Source organism: Netta rufina (genome assembly GCF_964035555.1).
Source record: "Netta rufina genome assembly, chromosome: 22".
NCBI lineage: Eukaryota > Metazoa > Chordata > Aves > Anseriformes > Anatidae > Netta > Netta rufina.
The window spans coordinates 4575608-4590327 of NC_140146.1; the positions used below are offsets into that span (position 1 = coordinate 4575608).

A 14720-nucleotide genomic window follows, 5' to 3' on the forward strand; every position below is an offset into this window, starting at 1 on the left:
TAGGGGAAAGGGTGTGAAGGAGTCAGGGAAGAAGCAAGGTGCAGAGGTGGAGGCAGCAGGAGAAACTGCTGTTGTCGTTTCTGTTTCATTGTTTACTGTCTATGACTTTGTACAGCTTTTAACTCCGCCGTTTGGCAAGAAAGCAGCTGGCACCACTTGCCTTCTTTGGAGTGCGTGTGCTGCCCAGAGAAAGAGCCCGGGTTAGCTAATGGGAGAGATGGGATCTCCTCCCAGCGAGAACGTGGGCTGGAGCCTCAGACAGCGGTGAAAACCTCCCAGATCTGACCTCTCCCTCTCCCTTGGATCTCTCATCCATTTCCAATCTGCTCCTTTTCTTTTTGTGCTGGTTTACTTCAAACAAGCTCCTGTATCTTTGTTCCTCTTTAAAATACCATACAGCCATCTCCCTCCCCGTCTTCCCTTCTGCCACCCATGGAGAGGCCGGTAGCTCCCTCTGCTCCCCGCATTAATGCTGAACCAGTTTCCCCAGCTCGTGCTGCTGGCAGTGCTCCTCGAATGGCGTTGAAAACCAGGTCCCTCCCATTTGTCATTGTTAGCTTTCCGTAGCACTTTCTCCCCGTGTAACAACTCAAACCTGGGTCTATTGACTGAGTCCTAAATGGCTGATGGCCAAAAATTCTAGGCAATTTCAGTGGGACCTGATACTCTTCATTTCTGGTCATAACTTGATCATATAATTTGGCTGTGTACTCTTAAAGAGCTGCTGTGGCTGGTGAAGTCATTCTTATATCCATAACAGTTTGTAAAGCACTTAAGGGTACCTTTGGATGAAAAGCACTAAATAAACGTTGAGCGAGATGATGTTATTTATCCGTGTAATCACCTGTCACTTCCACCCAATTTTTGTTCCTCCCTGTCCCATCCAATCGGCCATATTATATGCTCATGCATATGGTCATGCGCTCATCAATCCACCTTTATCCATATGCACAGACACTCAAGTGTTATGAGAGCTACACGGAAAGACAGATGCATGCATCTAATCCTTCCCTGCTCATCTGTCCTCATCCAGCTCATACAGACACAGAGCAACATTTTTTAAGCACTTAAGTGACTTAGGATCCTAAGGTTCATTTTTGAGAGGCTTAGGAGTTTAAATGCGCCTGGAAGTCGGCGAGTTGTGTTCTCTAGATTACAATTCCTCAAGTCCATAAGTGTCAGATTTTCAAAGTGCTCTCTTTATCTAAAGATTCTGATAGGCACCTCGTAGATTATCAAAACTGTTTAAGATAGGCACGTAAATCCATCCGATTTTAATGTAGCCTGCCTTGAAAATTTTAAGACCCCTCTGGGCACTTATCTTTCAAAGGCATCTAAATCCTTCTGAAAAATTGGTACCAAGAGCCCCTGAGATCCTTTCAAAACCAGTCCTTAAGTTACTTGCCCATAGTGAAATATCAGAAGAGTGACTGCTACCTTTGGTAAATCCGTACCTTAAAGATGGGAGTTACAAAACAAGGTTGTCTTTACCTTGGTATCTGAATTAGTGAATGAAATATGGTGTTTGGTGAGCCCATGGCCACGTAAAGACATCAGGAGAACCCCTTGTCAGCTCGGGCAGCAGCACTGGCCCTGTGCCGATCCCACCCATGCCTGTGCTCCCTCATTGAGGGACTTCATCACCAAGAGGCAGGGGGACATCTGTGGATTTGACCATCCAAACCCAGGTTGGTGACATTTCTAGGTGGGATGCTGGTTGGTGGTGGCCAGGGAGAAGGTTTGTGGGGAGGGGCTGCTGGCTCTGGCGCTGGGACAGCCTCACTGCGTGCAGCGGACACTCACTCATGCCGGTTCCAGCGTCCCGTCGCTTTAGACAGGGGTCTGCAGAAAAATCCCATCAACCAACCAAACTTTCCAGGAAAGAAATCAAAGCAGAAAATCCTGCCCCTCTTATAAATTATGCCCAAGTAGGCTGAGCTGGCAAGCACGCCTCCAAGTGTGAAGTTCTTTCCATTTTATGGCTACGAGTTCCCAAGAGCCCATCTTCTTTCTTAGGGTGTTTTTTTTTTTTTCCTCTTGAAGCTTTTTTTTCACCAGGGTTGGAGGGCAGATACTGTGTACATGATTTGGCTGCTAGGGGCAGGAATCTGTCAGCAGAAAAAAGGCCGTCAGCAAGAGAAAGTGAGCTGCAAATTGTCCATTTCTAAACTGCTCGTTCATCTGACACTTGCAGACTCAGAAGCCACCTGTTCAGCCATCAGTCACCAAGTGAAAATGAAGCTTTCCTTAAACCAAGATTCTGACATATACAGAAAACTAAAAAGAGAAAAAAAGAAGAGAAAAGGAAATTCTTTTAAATTTGCTCTGCTGTGAAATGGGAATAGAAACTAAACCTAAAACCCAAGCAAAGGTTTTTATTTCCCCTTCTCTCCAAGCTGTAATCTAAGTGCTTTTTCAAACAGCAACACAAACAAACAGAAAAATCCAGCACCTTTCACGCAACATTTCTGCAGAAATCCAGGAGTGTTTCTGAAGACAGAAGTCGCCACCTCCCCGCCGCCCCCCAAATAGTGGCAGATTTTTGGGGTGTGACTGCCTCCTTGCCAAAAGAGCCCTCCGCGTGCTAACAAGTGGTGCAGCCCTTTGAAGTTGCGAAACTAAAGAGTGGATTAGCTGTGATACCAAGTGCCGAGTAGGCTTTCCCCTTTCCATGCAAGGTCAAATTAAGACTGGACCAGCCAGGGACCCAAAAGTAGCCCGCACCAAGCAGCTGATTATTTTTTGCCCTCTTCGGGCGCAATGCATTCGCCTCTCTGAAGGAGAATTTCAGGGTAGCAGCCAGCAGGGTAGGCTCTTACGTGCGAGGTTTTTCTGGCTGACCACAGAGCACATAGCCGATGCGCCTGATCAAATAGCTTGTTAATTTCATCATTTCAGACTTTTATGGTTTTTCCAGTTGCTGCTGCTTTTATAAACAAGCATTTCGGTGACCTTCCCCTCCGGACATCAGCGCATTCAGCTCTGCAAGAATCCCAAGCTCTGAAAGTTTATAAATAAGCCTTCTATCAAGTTCCACAACAGGTGTGACCTCCCCCCCTGTCCTAAAACTGAACAGTTTCAACAAGCAAATAAAGGCTGCACAGTCCTGTCTTAAAGGGGAAGCACTCTGGAAAGTAGTATATAGGCCCTGGTACACCCCACGGAGCCTGGCCCGTCTGCGAGCAGGGATCGGGTGGCCGTAGCCTGGGGACTCCTGTCTCTTTTAGGTGGCCTGGGTAAGCCAGGGTAAGAGGCACAGAGTGGAAGGTTCTCCCCGTGACCTCCATCAGCATGACATTCCCGGGCCGGCCCACGCACTGACCCCGGAACTGCTTCTGGTAGGTGCTGAGCGCTGCGGCTGCCTGCCTGGCAGGAGGTTTAGGAGGCTCCTGCCACCAGCAGGAGATGCCCAGACGAAGCCTCTTCGCTCCTGGTGGGGGTCTTGCCACCGTGTCCAGGGCTGGTTGGCAGCACTGAGCAGAGGAGGAAGGGTCAGGTCTTGTTGTGAACTGCGAAGCGGACAGTCTCAGACTGGGGTGAATTTGCTTAAAATGAGACTGTTCCCCTCATTTCTGGTGTGTTGCATGCATTGGACCTACTGCTTTTCTGCTTTCTTCAAAATATTAGAGGGAGGCCGGCCTCTTGAAGAGAGGAAAGTCATCCGAGAGACTGATTTCTTTCTGTGGGTGAGCACCTCCAAAGCTGAGGTCAAGACAAAGATGGGGCTTCTATCTGTGTCCGAGGGTCTTACCAGTGTCACCCCCTCCATTTAGCTGTGATACAATCTGAGCATAAATTGTGAATTAGGGCCAAGAGTCATTCACTTACGGGAAATAATATTTTTTTCTCTCTCTCTGTTCATTGTAACTGGATGGTGTTGTCTGTTTATGAAAGTTTGAGAAGAACCCAGATGAGTTGAAGTGCCTAAGAGGGCTTTTGGTGTGACAGGCATATGGAATCCCAGCACGGCGCTCAGTGGAAAGATGCTGGGAAGTCTTTGAGGCTGCAGGACATAGGGGGCACTTTGGCTCCAGTATAATCCACTCTAACTGGATCTTAGTATCGTTGTAAAAGAGACTGGCTATAACCACTGAGACAGGAAAATACCGATATAACTGGTGCAGCTGAGGAAGCCAATGCAGCAATAAGACAGGAAGGCCCAGTACGCTCGGTGCAGCGAAGGGGGTCGGTACGGCCGCTGTGATGGGGAATACCTGATGCAATCGATGCGTGCTGTGGTGCTCTGAAGCTCGTGGGGTGGTGTACTGGGGGACAGAGTAACTCCACGACCGAGAGGTTTGATAAAACAGATCAATAGATGTAAGGAACCCAATGTGATCAATTGGAAAATGGACTGAATACTATCAGTGGGTGCAGAGGCAATGATAATGATATAATCAATGGACAGAAAGTATTCTGGCTTTCAGGCCTCACGCTGCCCATCCTTGACGCTGGAAATTGCTTTAAGGAGTAGCTGCTGTTACACACACAACAGACGGTTTGCAGGAGTGTGAGCACGTTGCTGTGAAGCAGAAGCAGTGCCAGGATGCTCCACAGTGGCAACCTGCCCTTGTCCATGCGGTCAGGTAAATGGGTGCGTGGAGCGCGTGTAAGTGCTGAAAGGCGTGAGTTTTATCCGATGTACAGAGTCAGCGCTGCTGCAGGTCTCATGCTGCAGTCCTTTTTCTGCAGCATTATGGAAGGATTTGGTTCTAAGAACATCCTAAGTACCCTGCGGAGAACAATAAGAGCAGCCATTTGGCTCATGGTGAGCCCCCGTCCCTTCTAATGCACTTGCCGTCCCCCAGGGCCACGTCTAATTACTGCTCAAACACAATAGTTGCAACGATGCATCATGCCAAAACCATCCAGAATAAGCCTCACACAGTGGGATTTGTTGTCAGTCTTGCCTTTTTTTTTCTTTGTTTTTTATTTTTGCGCAGTGCTGGTAAGAAAACTTTTAAACCCTCATCCCTGTTCAAGGATCTGCAGCATCTGCATCTGGCAGGCATCCCCAGGAGATCCTAAAGAAAAGGTTAATTCTGAGCTCCACGAGGATCCCTGGATATTTTCCACCCTGGTGAAGAGAAAATCCCTTCCTGGGAAGTCCCTGCACACAGAGGCTGTGGTGTGGGCAGGTTTTGCTCTCCACTAGAAATTAGAGTCCAGTCCTTCCCTTCAACTAAACTCAGTCTCTGGTGGGATCTTCTCTCTCGGGCACTGAGCGCCCTTTAACAGGACGAGACAATCTCTCTCTGAGAGGGATGTGTGTAAACCATACATGTAATGAGCTGCCATTTAAAATAAAACTGATGTATTTGTCTGCTGAAAGGGCCAAGCTTCATCTCCACCTGATCCCTTCCTCAGACACTGTAAGCCCTGGTAGTCATTCCCCCCCCCACAAGTTCTACCCTCAGAAATTGCCGTAATTTCTCAGGGATTAGGGTGTGGCCATTTACAGCAAACAAAGATAACGTGGAGCTTGCATGCAGGCATATGGTGTAAGTACACAGGAGGATGCCTGCCTGTGCTCAGGTCTCTGCAGAAATGCCTGGCTGCGCGTTATCTGCACGCACAGCAGGCAGATGGGCACACACAGCCCCAGCCCCTGGCAGTTGTTGCAGGCGTAGCGCGTACCTGGCGGCAGGAGGCTGCGGGGTAAAGATGCTCTCTCACTGGTGAGCTTCTCCCAGCGCAGTGAGCTCGAGCCCTGCCCCACGGGCAGTCCGTGGTGCTTCAGGATTTCACCAGCAGTGCCTCTGCATGGTCAGGAGTCTTCCAGAGGAGCTAGTGGAAGCTCATATCCATTTGCCAGCACGGATGGTGACTAAAAACCAGAGCCCAAATGCAAGAGCTCCCTACTATAAGGAGGCTTAACATTTGGATCCCCATATGATGGCCTAAACCTTGTACGATTGTACCTGACACTAAAGTCAATTCATAGTCACTAATCCAAGCAAATTTGCTGACTCCTGTACAGTCAGGCATTGAGCAGTGCCCTGCTATAGCCTGAAGAAAGAGCAATAACTTCCATTTATGTGAACTCTCAGGGCTGGTGGGAGCAAGGGGTTGCTCACACCTGGGTCTCAAGTCCTACCTGAGGGCTGGGGGAGCGCCGCGTTGCGTTACTAATTAAAGGATGTGCAGGTGAATGAGTGGAAAAGTGGGAAATTCAGAGTGTCTCTTCTTTGTTCAGTATACTTTGCATGGTCCTCACTGGCAAGAATGGCAGATAGAAGAGTGCAGTGGGAAGGAAACACAGCAGTAACACAGCTCTGCAACAGCTCTGTAACACGGCCAGAAAGCCGTGCGTGTCCAGGAGGTAAGCCTAGATTGAGAACCCAGTGCTCCGAAATCTCTGGTTACTAGCAAAAGCATTTGAAAGCAAATATAGACACAAATTAAAATGATACCATTTTTGACAAAGTAGACAGTAGTTGAAATATAATGAGGCACTGTAGAAAAATGCCCCTCCACCAAGTGAGCACTTGCCGGGCGGATTAGCCAGCATTCCTTCTCCTCCATTGAGTGGTGTCACAAGCTAATAAATATTTCAGAATTGGCTGTATTCAATCCAGCCCTTGTCCCGGTTGACGTCTGTTCTCTCAGTTTTCAGAAGGAGACAGGTGCAGAAGGATGAAAAGGGATTTAATTACTAAACATCCCCTACTCCCAGAATCCAAACACATGCTGTACTGTACATATGCACCACACCTACTGTACTCACAAGCACATATAATACTCCTGCACACACAGCTACACCTACTACACTGCGACACACACTTATCGAGTCCACAAACGCTCACAGATTGGGCTTTGGAAGCAGAGGATTCACATTACACTGCACCGATGTGTTTTGGCCACTGGGCACTGGAGGCACATGCGTGCCCCGCAGCTACAGCACGTATTGCTGCCCTAGACCCACACACCCACTTGCAGAAACTCAGGAAAGACAGAAATGGGTTGTTTGTCCCCTCCTTGTGGCCAGTCCCTAAAAGAAGAAGAATTGGTTACAGCTGCCAAACGGCAAATGTAAAGAGTGCATTTGGGGGGTTGTTCTCGTTCGCTTTTTGTGCCAAATGTCCTGTGCTTGGTCCCTGCCACGGGGCAGCCACCCAGAGCCGTGCTGTGCCGCGGGACACCCGCGCCCTGCTCCCCACGCATTCCCTCGCTTCCAGAGGGTACATTACGTGCCTGCATACACACGACTTATTTGCTGTATTAATGGCTGCTGTGTACACCGTTTGCTCTGATACAAGGCGCGTACAAAGGCCTGAGCTGTAACCTGAAATACTTTGTCCTACCAGGCTAGATTCTCAGGTAGGCACAGCTGGGGGCAGGTTTTCCAGAGCATCCATTTAGATGCCACAAGGAACTTGGGAAATGGTGCTGCTCACTTGGTTGGCATCAGGGCCCCCGCCGTGGGGATGCCATCTTCTCTTCCAAAGATGTTCCCACTGTTTGGCACTGAAGATCTGGTAGCACTTTGCACAGTGACAGGCAAGGAGCGGTGAGCAAATTTCAGCATGAGAAGCTGCGTACAACTTCTTTGCACTTTCCTGGCACTTCCAGCCCCAAAGGCTGCTCCTTCAGTTCCTATTCCCGGCCTGGCCGTCCCTGTGGGTTGTCAGCAGCAGTTGTGCCCCGCCGCAGGGACAGCTGCATGGCAGAAAGGGCAGTGGTGGGCAGCGTGGCTGAGCTACTGGAGCCTCGAGGGGCCTGGGAGGGAACGTGGCTCCTCCGTGCTGCCCCTCGCCCATTGGCACAGCTCGGGTTGTTTTATGCCAGTTGCCTCGGTTTCGTCAGCTGTAAAATGAGGCTAGTAACATGAACTTCTGTTGGAAAGTGATTTGAGATTGACTGAGCTAGCAAATACTTGTCTGGGTGGTGGATTGGAGTGCTTTGAGATCTTTGGGAATGAGGGACTCCTGAGTGTACCGGCGCAATGTGTTGCTGCTATACAGCTTTAGCAGGCACAAAAAGCAGTGGAGAGGAAGAAAAGGAAAGCTGGGTGCTCCCCGAATCCCTCTCCCCCTGGAATTGTGCTGTTGACTCCAGTCTGAGCAGGATTGGGGCCTGGGAGCTCAAGGGATAGATGGTGATAAACACCAAGAAAAGCAAAAGTGATGGATGATGAAAGCAAATGGTTCCGTGTCTGGGCTAGAAGGGGTTTCCAGATAATGTATCACTTAGGTCAGATGCAGAACACCATCAGTTTTAAAGCTAGGTAATTAGTGTATCAGAAAATTGGGGGAAATTATGTATCTTTTTAAGATGGGCTATTAAAGAAAGCCATGAATTATTGAGAAGGGAAACTGCTTTCTTTGTTTTATTTAAGTTAACCTTGGAGAGCAGAGAAAGAACACCAGCATGGTTTTTTTTTCGGGACACATGTTCTGTATAAGAGCACATATGGTTGCAATGATATTAGGCCCCCCACTGCATCTCATACACCACAAACACACGCGTATGTGCACATATGTGCATTCACGCATACGCACACAGTAGAGTCTGCAAATATTCTTGCAGCACGTGCCCGGTACACACATGGATATGCATGCTTGTTATCTTTTAAATACAGAGCTCTGTGCCCACTCAGAATAAAAGCAGTTAGACCTGGTATGTATCACCCAAATAGTTGGAATAGTATACTTAAATGTTGCACATAGAATAACACATGATAAATATAGCCTGTTCCCACCGTGCTTACACGACTCCAAATACTTCTGCAGACTCATTTATAGATGCAGAAATGTTTTATTAAAGTAATCTTGGGTTGCGTATGCATCCCTAAATTGTGATCATAAATTCATATTATCTTTACACAAATACTTGTGCAAATTATAATGCTGAGCAGAAGTGCTGTGCAAGTTCCTGGATGGTCCCATGTTAAGATTTTTGTTAACCTGCAGATTTTTAGCTTACAAACTTTGCCTGTTTACCTACAAATATTTGGATCCATATACATTTGTGTATGTCCTGTTGTTGGACTATGTGCAGTCAGCACAGAACCCTGCCCTCCCTATAGCAATGGTTCAGAAGCTGAATGATTCAGAAGCTGAGTTGGACCACATTTTCCATCTGACTGGAGGATTTTAGGAAAATTTCTGTGGAACTCCATTTCCATTAAAGTCTACAGGGTTTTTCTGGAAGAGACGGGCTGCTGGGTTAAAAACAGGAGCGCTAATTAAGTTGATTCCACTGTAACTCTCATGGTTGGTTGGCTCCACTGTCTGCGTGACCATAAGAGTGTTAATTTGATTTCATGTATAAAGTGTGTTTGTTTCCCTAAAGTATGCTCTGGGTCCCTGGTTCTTCAAACACACGTACACAGGTTCAGGTTCTGGTGCAGGAGGCCCCTTTGGCCTCACCACGACTCGATGGGTTGGCACAGCAGTGTGCATTGCTTTGTGCCCATCTCAGATTTTGCAGAATCACAGCTTAAAACTGTACAAAACTGTCCAAAAGAGCACCCAGCACAAGCACCCAAAGGATCGGTTCATTTAAATGGGATTCTCACCATTTCATAACCCAATTTTCTTGTAGTCTGGAAAACCTCTGTGGGAGTGCAAGAGCCCAGGTGGGAAGCTCTCGTTGTTGGCATGGGGACTTCTGTAGGCGTGCTGCTGCTTGGGCAGTGGACATCATGCAGTCCCTCGTCGTGTCTCGTGTTTGCTGTTGTAAAGCCCCACTGTGACCCAAACCAAGCGTTTGTATCTCTGCATCTCAGAGTGTTGAGCAAATCAGATCCGATTCCCATTTTGCTGTTGGTGCCCATCTGTCCTGGTTGTGGCACAAGCCCTACTCTGCAGTTGGGAACCTGGGTAAAGCCTCTGGCTTCATGCACGGAGCAAACCCCAGCAGGATCGTTCCTTTTGTTGCAGGGGAGAGGACTGCCCTGTAACGATGCTGAAATCAGGACCCTTCACCAACATTGGTGCTTTTTGTTTTTAAGCTTACCAGCCATTCCAAAACAACAGGTTGTGCGATCCAGCGAGCCTCAGTCATCCAGTAGGGATAACGTGGAAAGAACAAACCTCGCCTGTAATTTATTTGTAAAACCATAAATTAAAACCACTGTAGTTTCTTTCTTATGTGTGATTCTGCTGTGGCACAGAAGTTTTCTGTCCGTGGAGTGACCTGTTTGGTTGCCTTTGTACCTCAGGATGGTTGGGATGCCTCTCCTGTTTCTGTGTGCCATAGGTTGACCTTTATCAGGATGAGATTTGGAAATGTTAAATTATGAAAACTTTGACACTTTTGCAGAAATGCTCATCTATAAGGGATGAGGCCTGGGAAGTAGGAATTCAATTGCAAGAAATAATGGCCTTAAATTGCCGCAGGAAAGATTTAGGTTAGCCATTAGGAAAAACTTTCTTACGATAAGGACGGTTAAACATTGGAATAGATTGTCTAGGTAGGTTGTACAATCTCCATCAGAGGAAGATTTTAGGAACAGGCTAGGCAAACAAGAATGATGTAGATATGGCTGGTCCTGCCTTGAAGTGAGCGGCCAGACTATGTGACCTCTAGAGCTCCCTTCTAATCCTATATTCCTAAGATATTAAGATTTAGCCTTGCTTGGGTTATAGCTAATACGGCATTGTGTGCAATGGGATGGATGGGTAGTTGGATGTTGAGGACAGATAAATCCTTTCTGACATTAACACTAGTCGTAGTTATGGTCCATCTAAATTCCAGTGCATTGCTTAGAAAAATGTGCCCTTTAATTTCCTAATAAAACAGCTGGGTAAATTCTTCTACTTGCAGCTAAAGAAAAAAAAAAGAACACTTGAAATGAATTTTTAATACAGATTTGAGTGGGATTGCAGCAGGCGCTTCTGATCTGATAATTGCGCTAGATCAGCCAGAGTCGTCGTCAGTTTGTGCCATCAGAAATTTAGCGTGAGAGTTTGGTGCGGGTGCGGGGTGCTGGGCCGGGGGCGTGCGAGGTCTGCAGGGTGCCGAGAGCAGGGAGCTGGGCAGCAGCGGGCACCACGGGCACGGCCCTGGCAGCCACCAGCAGCCGGTTCTCATCCCTCTGGGTCTGCTCAGGAGGAACTGGAGAGATCCTCACCATTTGTTTAGTCCGTGGCCTCTGCTGAAGTGGCCAAAAAGAGCACGCAGCCAGCACTGTGTGTGGAATGGGTTGCGAGTAGGAGCTAAGACCTCTCTCACTGAGCCCAAAGGACTCCAAAGGACTAAGAAAAAGGTGTTTGGAGGTTGTTGTAAACAAAACCACTTTTTTACTTCATGCCTCACTTTTATAAACATCACAGGAGCTGCCATTTGGGGAGTCACTGACTTTATGACCAGTGAGGCTTTGGAAGAGTCCTCTGCAGGTGGAGCCTTTACGGGACCTGCTCTGAAGGCTGGCTGTAGCCTACTGAGGTTGATCTCTGTGTTCCCTGTGCAGACGCAGGCAGAGGCACACTCGCCTAGGTGCTGGTTCAGAGAAGCAGCAGACCTAGGCACCGCCGTTCGCGCTCTGGGGCAGCCTCTTTCCTTCCCTGACGTTGAGAGGTTAAGGCTAAATCTCCCCGGGCAAAAGGCAGCCCATTCGAGTACCTTCCCAAGTTTGTTTTTTCTCCTCCTTTCCCTCTTTAAGACTATCCCAGGCTCATTACACCATCTTACTGACTTCCCTAATTGACAGCGGAACGTGTTGGCTGGTTTTGCTGTCAGTACATCCTACTAGTGAGACGGAGCTTGGATCCGCCAAAGAGTGCTTTTGTTGGCTTGGCATGACTTAAATTAGTTTCTAGAGGGAAATGAGCTATCTTGGTAAAAGCACTTTGGTTCCTGTATCACTGCAGCTACACTCCAGCTTTTGGTAGCGTAGAAATGCAGTTAAAAAATCACGGCCCTAATTGACATTACCATAAATAATTCCTAGCACAGACCTGGCTCCGAGTGAATGGGGAAGTACAGCAAGAAAAGCCTCCGTGCCCCGTTACCAGCTGCCCTCAGCCAAGTCTTGCCTTCTGATCCTCCCAGCTCTGCTCCTGCGGCCTCACAAACCAGAGACTGGTCCAGTCCCCGGCCATCAGGAGCGTGGTGGTGAACAGGAGGGGGATTCAGGCTGAAAACCCTGGTGGACTTGGGTTGCCTTCCCCTTCCCCAGGCTCTCCTGAGCACTTGGTTTTTCCCTCAGCCTGCCAACGCTTCCAACCAGACAGTTGTGCTACGAGATGAAAGGGCAAAGATTCTCCGTGCCTCGCTCCCTGTTTTTTTCTTTTTCCTTTCTTTCTTTCCTTTTTTTTTTTTTTTTTGTGCCATTCTGGAGAGCCATTGGCTGCTGCCTGAGATATCCTGAGAGATGCGGCAATTAATTTTCTTTTAATCAAGGTCGGATGAAGTAAATTGGTGCGGCTCTGCAGCCCCTCATTTTCTGTTTTTGCAGTGATGCAAAACAAATATGATCAAATTATGCTCCTTCTCACCTTATTGAATTAGGAAGCGTGACTGATCCGGGAGAGCTGAGATGTTATATACTGTACCAATCCGCACCATCCCCCCTCCCTGACAAAGCCATCGGGAATCTTTTTGCAGGTTTTTTATTTCCAGTTCGGAGGCAAGTGTGGGAGTGGGTGTGGGTGGGGGGGGGAGAGTCCTCTTTATTTTCTTAGTCAGTGGGGTGAAGCTGCGTATTTCACCTTACAGTGCTGTGTGAGTAATCGCGGTAATCAGGTCCATCTGGCCTTGGGAATAGAAGCTGACAGGAGGACAAAGAAGTTAAAGAGCAGGCCTGCAAAGAGAAGGGCCCTTGGTCTGAGCCGACAGCAGCTCCTACCTGCCTGTCTGTTTGTCTTTCTGCCTGCCTGCGGCTGCGTGGCCGGGCACCTGCTGGGCTCTGGGGCTCATGGAGGGTGCTGGGGGGCTCCCGCCCGCTCTGCCCTGCACTTCGGCAGCCTCAGCCCCAGCGCCCTGCCCCTCCATGCCCCAGCCACCCTGCCTCTGCACCACGGGTAATGAAGTTCACCGTGAGATTCGCAAATGAAAAGCACTACATAAGAGCTAAGCATTATTTGCACTTTGTTAGCTCTTAAGGACTATTTTGTGTTAATTTCATTGCAGCGTGCCAGAGGAAAGAGCAAGGAGGAGAGAGCCATGCTAACACACAGAGCTGTCTCACGGAGCTTTTGCTTATGGTTAGTTCATTCATGTAATCGAAAATGAATGTTATGCTGGCTGACAGCATCCGTTTGGTCTCAGTACATGGAGGAACATTACAAAAGCCGTGATCAATACCACTATGGACGTACAAATTGCAGTGTCTATGGTCTTGGAACCCAGAGCCGAGACGTCTCAGCATCCAGCAGGCTCAGGCTGCTGTGCTGCCATTTATTCCAGAGGGTCTCTATAGTGTGTGGGTAAGGGCTGCAGGAGGAGGTTCCTCTGGTCAAAACGTACAATACCCTGAAGGGAATGAAACATGGAGATGCATCAGGGAAAATGCATAATGCTTGGGCTAATACGTTCGCTCTTCTCTGAAGGATACTCAAGGTGGATGTGAGCTTGACCTAAAGGGATCCTTTCCAGCATGATATTCATAGAAATAGACAGAGAAGTCTCCTGGGAGGAAGGAAAGTATGTAGTCCATCTTCTACCCTAAGGCAAAATCAAGTGATGACTGCAGGATGAACTGTGCTGGTACGTCTTAGAGGAGCCGGCCCCAGCGAGCGTGGGTCAGCAACAACAGGACCCTGGGACGGGATCCCACTGAACTGTGAGCTGGTGCTCTGCAGGCAGCACGAGGCTCTCTGCACAGATAATCTCGTTTAGATGATCTCAATGGTCTCTTCTGGCTTCAGAACTGATGCTTCCATTAGAAGCAGCGCTCAGTAGGTGTGGTGGCTGGGACTCAGAACAAAAGGGCAGGCTGAGAAGGGCAGTCTGCCTCTGACCTGGGTGCAACAACTGGTGTTCCTGTTTCGATAAGAAGCTGATGACACTCAGGACCTCTGCTAGGTAAAATACTTCCCTGGATCTGCTGTGTGATCCAGTAAATTGGGGTTATTTGGCTTTTTATTTTATTTTTTTTAAGAGAAAGAACTGGAGAGAATGTGCTTAGACCATAGGTGTTAACATAGACTTCAGGTGATTCATCGCCCTGACTTTTTTCCATGTCCTGTCAGTCTTGTTAGGATTGTGGGACTCCTTCTGCTTAGTCAGAGCTCAAAACCAGCTGCTCGATCTCTCCTCCTTAATGGGGAGTGAAGGAAAAAAGAAAAGAGGTAGGAAACAGGAATTCCTGTGGGAAAACAAATGAACAGACATAGAGAAAGTCCTCATCCAGGCTGAAGAAGAGGGTGAAATTTCATGGTAGAGAGAAGACAAGACACCAAGGTAGTATTGGAGAGCATTTTCTTGTTCACATTCTTTACCCACCCTTCTCTGCATGTCCATTAATCCCACAGCCTCTTCCTTTCTTTGAGACACTTCTCTCTGAGGTGTGTGGCTCACGACTGCAGCCAGCGTTAATCGAAACTCTTCCCAGCAGGAGGGGAAAACTTGAAGCTCTCTTTGGTCTCCCTGAAAACTCTGTTCCTTCAAAGGCTGTGCGTACAAAAGGGCTTTTGAAGCACGCTCTGTGTACCAAATTACAGGCTGGGCCAGGACCCTGGCTGTAGTTAATGACAATGCTGAGGGAAGGAGATGCTTCTTGGTCGTATGGTCCAAGTTTAGGCTGTACCCAGCAGAGCATAAACAGAAAGTGG

The 14720-nt window shown here is 48.2% G+C and overlaps 1 protein-coding gene across 2 annotated transcripts in view; it reads left to right on the forward strand.

The window, feature by feature from the left end:
• Window positions 1–3197: 3197 nt before the first annotated feature.
• Window positions 3198–14720, forward strand: part of CASZ1 (castor zinc finger 1) — a 204861-nt gene continuing 193338 nt past the window's right edge. The window contains exons 1-2 of one of the 2 annotated variants that reach the window (XM_084300420.1): window positions 3198–3338; window positions 4428–4586. The gene's annotated coding sequence lies outside the window, so the exon portion shown is untranslated. The remainder of the gene's footprint in view (window positions 3339–4427; window positions 4587–14720) is intronic. The other variant, XM_084300419.1, reaches the window with a different exon arrangement.